The sequence below is a fragment of the Protomyctophum bolini genome (genome assembly GCF_963924005.1).
Source record: "Protomyctophum bolini genome assembly, chromosome: 14".
Taxonomy (NCBI): Eukaryota; Metazoa; Chordata; class Actinopteri; order Myctophiformes; family Myctophidae; genus Protomyctophum; species Protomyctophum bolini.
Window position 1 is genome coordinate 41,122,433 of NC_137875.1, and position 5,965 is coordinate 41,128,397.

Below are 5,965 nucleotides of genomic sequence, written 5' to 3' on the forward strand. Positions count from 1 at the left end.
TCTCTCTCTCTCTCTCTCTCTCTCTCTGTTTCTGGCACAACAGCGCCACCTTTGCCCCTATACTGGTGCTCATAGTAGGGTGACCAGATGTCCCTCTTTGCGTGGGACAGTCCCTCATTTCCAAGACTTTTCAGGCGTCCCACAAATTGAGACCCTGTCCCACATTGTGACTGGCAGGCAATTGCATCAGTGTTCAAATGCCCTAATAGTTTAGTCCCCTAATAGTTGGCCTTCTGTTGTATAGCTCTCTCATTGTCTCTTCCTGCAATATGTGTTTTTAAGTTAAAATTGCATAAAAATAAAGCATGATTTTAAAACAAAATGTGAGACACCAGAGGAGTTTATAAATGATACCCAATAGGCCTGGTCGGATATGACATCAAAGGAGTAGGTTGCTAACCCAGTACTCCAGTATCGCTTGTCCCCCCGTCCCACACAAGCGATACTTCTGTCCCTCAAATGAACAGTTTGAATCTGGTCACCCTAGCTCATAGTCACACACTGGTACTCATAGTCACACACATAGGTTAACACGGACATAGGTTAACACGGACATTGCTGTTCCTTGGAGTGGTTGCACCACTCAATAATACCACTCAATAATATTTTATTATTATTATTATTATTATTATTATTACACTTGGATCAAAAGCACTGTTGGAAGTGCTTTACACATTTCAGGCACTGACTAGATAAATACAAATGTTTAGTTGTCTACACACAGCCCAGTAGACACAGATCCGGGTTCAGTTTCATCAACCTTTATCTCTTGGGGTGCAGGTGGTGTGTTACAGACTCATTGGAAGTCATTTTTTGTTATTTTCCTTATTTTCCTGTTTTCATACAGGCATTTGTGCCACAAATGGAAGAAAGAGCAGCATTCATTTAAATGGGATATCAAAATAAAGTAATACAAGTGTGTGTGTGTGTGTGTGTGTGTGTGTGTGTGTGTGTGTGTGTGTGTGTGTGTGTGTGTGTGTGTGTGTGTGTGTGTGTGTGTGAGACGCGACGCGACTTGGCCTGTTGTAGCGCAACTGCGCAACCATGACGCTGATTTGAAAACTGTCAAGTGGCATTTCTTACAGTGGGAATATGCACATATGCACAGTTTCACCGCAACCGGACGCTGCGTTGAGGCGATTTGTACAAAACGGGTACAAAGCGAGCTACTCCTGAAAACTTTAGAAGCCCATCGTATATATAGCCAATCAGGATGGATTATGAGAAATCAAACAAACCCGTCTTGATCACATGACTATATGGAGAGTATGTGTATACCGATTTGCGTGAAATGTGGATAAAATCTGAAGGAGTATAATATTAGAAAATGCGTTTTAAATATGTCGGCCTCCTGGTGGCGCTATAAAGAGCCGATGTGAAAAATTCCAGGCAAAGGTTTTTCCTTGGCCTCTATACAAAGTTTTACACAGATCCGTGCAGTTAGAGGTAAAAACATTAATCGGACAGTTATAGCGCCACCATGAGGCTGAGTTGAAAATGTTTCAGTGGTATTTCTTCCTCGGCCTATAGTGGGAATGTGCGCGCACAATTTCACGGAAATCAAACTGAGCACATCGGAAGCCAATATTATAGCCAATCAGGATGGAGTCTGTTTGGCTCATTTCGTTGAATGGAGGGACTGTGTATACCAATTTGCGTGATGCTTGGACAAAATCTGTATAAGTGCACTGTCTCAAAAAAATCTTTTTGCACAAAGCGGCCTCCTGGTGGCACTCAAGGACTATTAAAAGAGGACAGGAAGCGAAGACCGTATACGGTGCAGGGCTCGAAATAGCGACCATTTTGGTCGCAAATGCGCCTGAATTTTAATCTGTGCGATCTCAAAATATAACTGGGCGCACCAGTGCTACTGCATATAATTACTGTAGTGCGACCAAAACGATCGCGACCGAAAGTGTCGCGGGCCGGTTCCCTCCCGCGAGATGATTTAAACTTGTAGAGCATAAAGATCTGAGCATGTCAAAAAAAAAGTAAGTTCCTAGTCCATTCCTGTCCAGAGTTATGATTGTTTAAAGAAATATCTCCTTGGCTTCTTCTACTTCCTCTAACCTCCCGTCAGTCCGTGGACTGATTGGGTGATCAACATCAGCTGGACCTGAGGTCCTCAGCTGTGAGAGACAACAAAAGGGCTCAATTGAATGGAATGTGTGGAGTCACACACACACATTTATGATGACGTTATGAAAATAACTTCTCATAAATATATACAGTAGGCCTATATATATATATATATATTTATTTTTTATTTTTTTTACTTCAATCAAAAAGCAGGCCTACATAAAACAAAGGGTTTTGTAGCCATTTACAAATTCAGAAATTATAGCAGAGACAGTATTTAGAATTTAATTATATTTTCAACTGGTTTATTGCCACAAAAATAGCATCTCATACCAACTGGCTTGTAGGCCAGTGGTTCCCAAAGTGGGGTCCGGGGATCCCTAGGGGTCCTCGGTTAAATGATAGTTAGGAACCAAATGGACCCTTATGGGTCTGAAACTCTGAGAGTGTACTACATACTATGGGTAAACCAATTTCACTGTACATTTGTACACTCAGTTAAATTAACTTTGATTTTATGGGTCCCAGAGATAGAAATGGGGAACGGTAGCCTAATTCAGGTCAAACTGGGGGTCCTTGAAATGTAAATAACTGAAAATCACTGCTAGAGCCGTAAAAATCTTCTCATATGGGGGTCCCTGGCATATATTTTCAAATGGGGGTCCGTGGGCTAATGAGTGTCAATTTGAGGGTGCTTGACATGAAAAATGTTGGGAACCACTGCTGTAGGCTACAAGTGTAATAATAATGAATGTAAAAAATCGATTACATATTGGTGCTCGTAAAATTTTGGTGGGTGCTCCTAATTTTTTTCTGGTGCTCCTTCATTCTGAATTTGGGAGCACCAGTGCTACCAAGTAAAAAAGTTAATTTCGAGCCCTGCCGGTGGACTCCATGTTGCTCCCTGGAAGGAAAGAAACATGCGCAATTGAGACCAAGGAAGCTGAACGCGGAAGTGTTGGCTACATATAGCCCATTGAGCAACATGGAGTCCACCGTATACGGTCTTCGCTTCCTGTCCTCTTTTAATAGTCCTTGGTGGCACTATAAGAGGCCAATGTGAAAACCTTGGGGCAGAGGTTCAGCTGTGGCATTCAGGGAGTGTGTGTGTGTGTGTGCAGAGTATGGCTGCGATCAAGCCAACGGTGCCGGAGATTAGCTGTCCACAGACGGACGGACACAGGGCCACACGGACACACGGACACACGGACACACGGACACACGGACGGACGGACGGACGGATGGACGGACGGAGTGCAAAACATAGCAAAGCAAAGTTACTATGTTTACCCAGGGTAACTGGACTATTTAAGAACTTGTTTACAGCCAGGCCCTCATGCTCATAGAACATTTCATGGTAGGGGTTCAATGCCTTGCTCAAGGGCACTTCAGTGGTGGTAATTTTAACGTGCCGGTCCGGGGATACGAACTACAGTAGCGACCTTCCGGTATCAAGACCACTCCGCCAACCGTTCGGCCACCGCTGCCCTCATACTCCATGCCTTCGGCCTGGTGGAGACAATAACATTGTAATAACATTGTCTGCAGACTATACGGTACGTTATCTGAAGGAAGCCTAAGAAAAAAATATGTTTTACTCTTATGTACCTGTGCACAAGATGTAACAATAAAGAACAACTTGTAGACCATCACTCCACTTCAACTTTGAGCCTTTTTCAGCCTGACATTCCACTGTGCTAGCCTTATGATTTCAGCTTGCAGTCAACCAACAGGAGCAGTGCAAATGACCTGCAACCATTATGCAAACCTTCATCAATGCCTTCCAACATACATGTAATTATGATCCTGACAAGCACTGCCTCGCTAAGAAAATCTGTGTGTTTTCATCTTGACCCGAGGCGGGCGTGCCAAAATGCAATATTTACTAAAATACAGTTACTGTATGCCTTATTTTAAAGCATGTGAGCTGGAAATGGAATTGTGCGAGTTATGTAATGGCCTGCTTCACTGAAAGGATTATCTGAGATTTCATGAATGTCTAATGAAAAGGGCATTAAAATTCCCTCCTTGTAGTATATTTGTGTGTGTGTGTGTGTGTGTGTGTGTGTGTGTGTGTGTGTGTGTGTGTGTGTGTGTGTGTGTGTGTGTGTGTGTGTGTGTGTGTGTGTGTGTGTGTGTGTGTGTGTGTGTGTGTGCGTGCATGTGCGTGTGCGTGTGTGCTCGTGCGCATGTGTGCGTGCGTGCGTGTGTGCGACTGTGCGTGCGTGCGTACATTGAAAAACATGAAAGTACCATTGTGAGTAAAAGCAGTGCATGGGCAGGGGTGAGATGGGTTCGGGGAGTGAGGCCAAAGTAGTATAGTCTGACCAGTTTGTTTTGGGGGGGTTTTGTTTCTAAAGTGTAGGCAGGGACCCCCATAGCAAAATTGTGTTAAACGATTTTATATATTCTTTTAATCATGTATATAAAAAAATAAACTGTTATTTCCAAAGATTGGCGTCTTCTGGGCTTGTTTGGATAGACCTGTTCGCTTGTTTCTCTCACACAATCTGGCAACACTGACTGACACTAAAATACTGGTATATGTATTTTACACACACACACACACACACACACACGCACACACCAAAGATGAGAGTTGACCAGAATATCTTAGCTGCAAAGCGGTGCAGGGCTTTTGAGATTCTTTTTTTGCTCAGAGATTTTGAGGCCCAAATGCTGGAGGCATGCATGGTTGAAACCAACACATGTGATTCCTGAGAAGAGTCACTATGGATGCCACACAATCCCACAGCAGCTCCAAGGGACCTGTCAGATGCTATAAATCACAAGCATGCACGTACATATGCATGTCTGCTCAAGCACACGCCCACACACACACACACTGACACACACACACACACACACACACACACATACACACACACACACACACACACACAATTACAGTACATTTCAAGCACAACTTGGAAAAAAAGCATTACACTTGTTCACAAGAGGGTCCACCGTTTTCAATTCATCATAACATTTAGAGACGTACTCCTATTTTACCGCTGTTTCGGCGCTGTAGTGCCGAAATTATTTAGTCTCGTCAGAAATTTTCAGTAGCACCGCAGACGCAGAGACGACTTTAGGACGGTACCCCCCCTCCCCCCCCCCCCCCCCAAACCTAAAATGACGTCACATTGTAGACTCTACAGCGCCGAACCGACTTTTATTCGGCTCTAAAATAGGAGTATGAATCGGCCCTATAAGGAGTAAGTGAAGTGAAGCAGGACGTACAGGAGCTGCCTGAGCAACCCAGCGTCTGCCATAATTGCTGTGCGCTGCTCTGATATGAAAGCATAATTAGTGAGGGTGCGGAGGTGCCTCCATAATTATTAATTGCTGTGCTTCTCTGCAATGTGCCTGGCTGTCAGGCGAGCTGTGCAGGACACAGGTGCACAGAGGCAGGTTGGAGGGTGGGCATGCAGGAACAGTGGGGAGCACACACAATGTAAAAAATTTCCCATTTATAATTACGCTCTCAGAGTTTCGCTGGGTGAGACCAAGGAAACTATACAGATGCAGAGGTGGTGGAGAGGTGGGAGGAGGAGAGGGCGAAAGTGAAGGATCCATCCATCCATTCATCCATCTTCAACCGCTTATCCGTAGTCGGGTCGCGGGGGCAACAGCGGGGGCAACAGAGTGCTCCAGACTTCCCTGTCCAGAGCAACATTAGTGACTTCCTCCTGGGGGATTCCGAGACGTTCCGAGGCCAGTGAGTCAATGTATTTCATCCAACTGCGCCTCGGTCTGCCCCCCCGGGGGTCTCCTCCCAGTGGGACGTGCGCCGAGGACCTCCCTATAGGGAGGCGCCCGAGAGGCATCCTATAACCAGATGCCCCAACCGCCTCAGCTGGCTCCTTTCCAGGCGAAGGCGCAG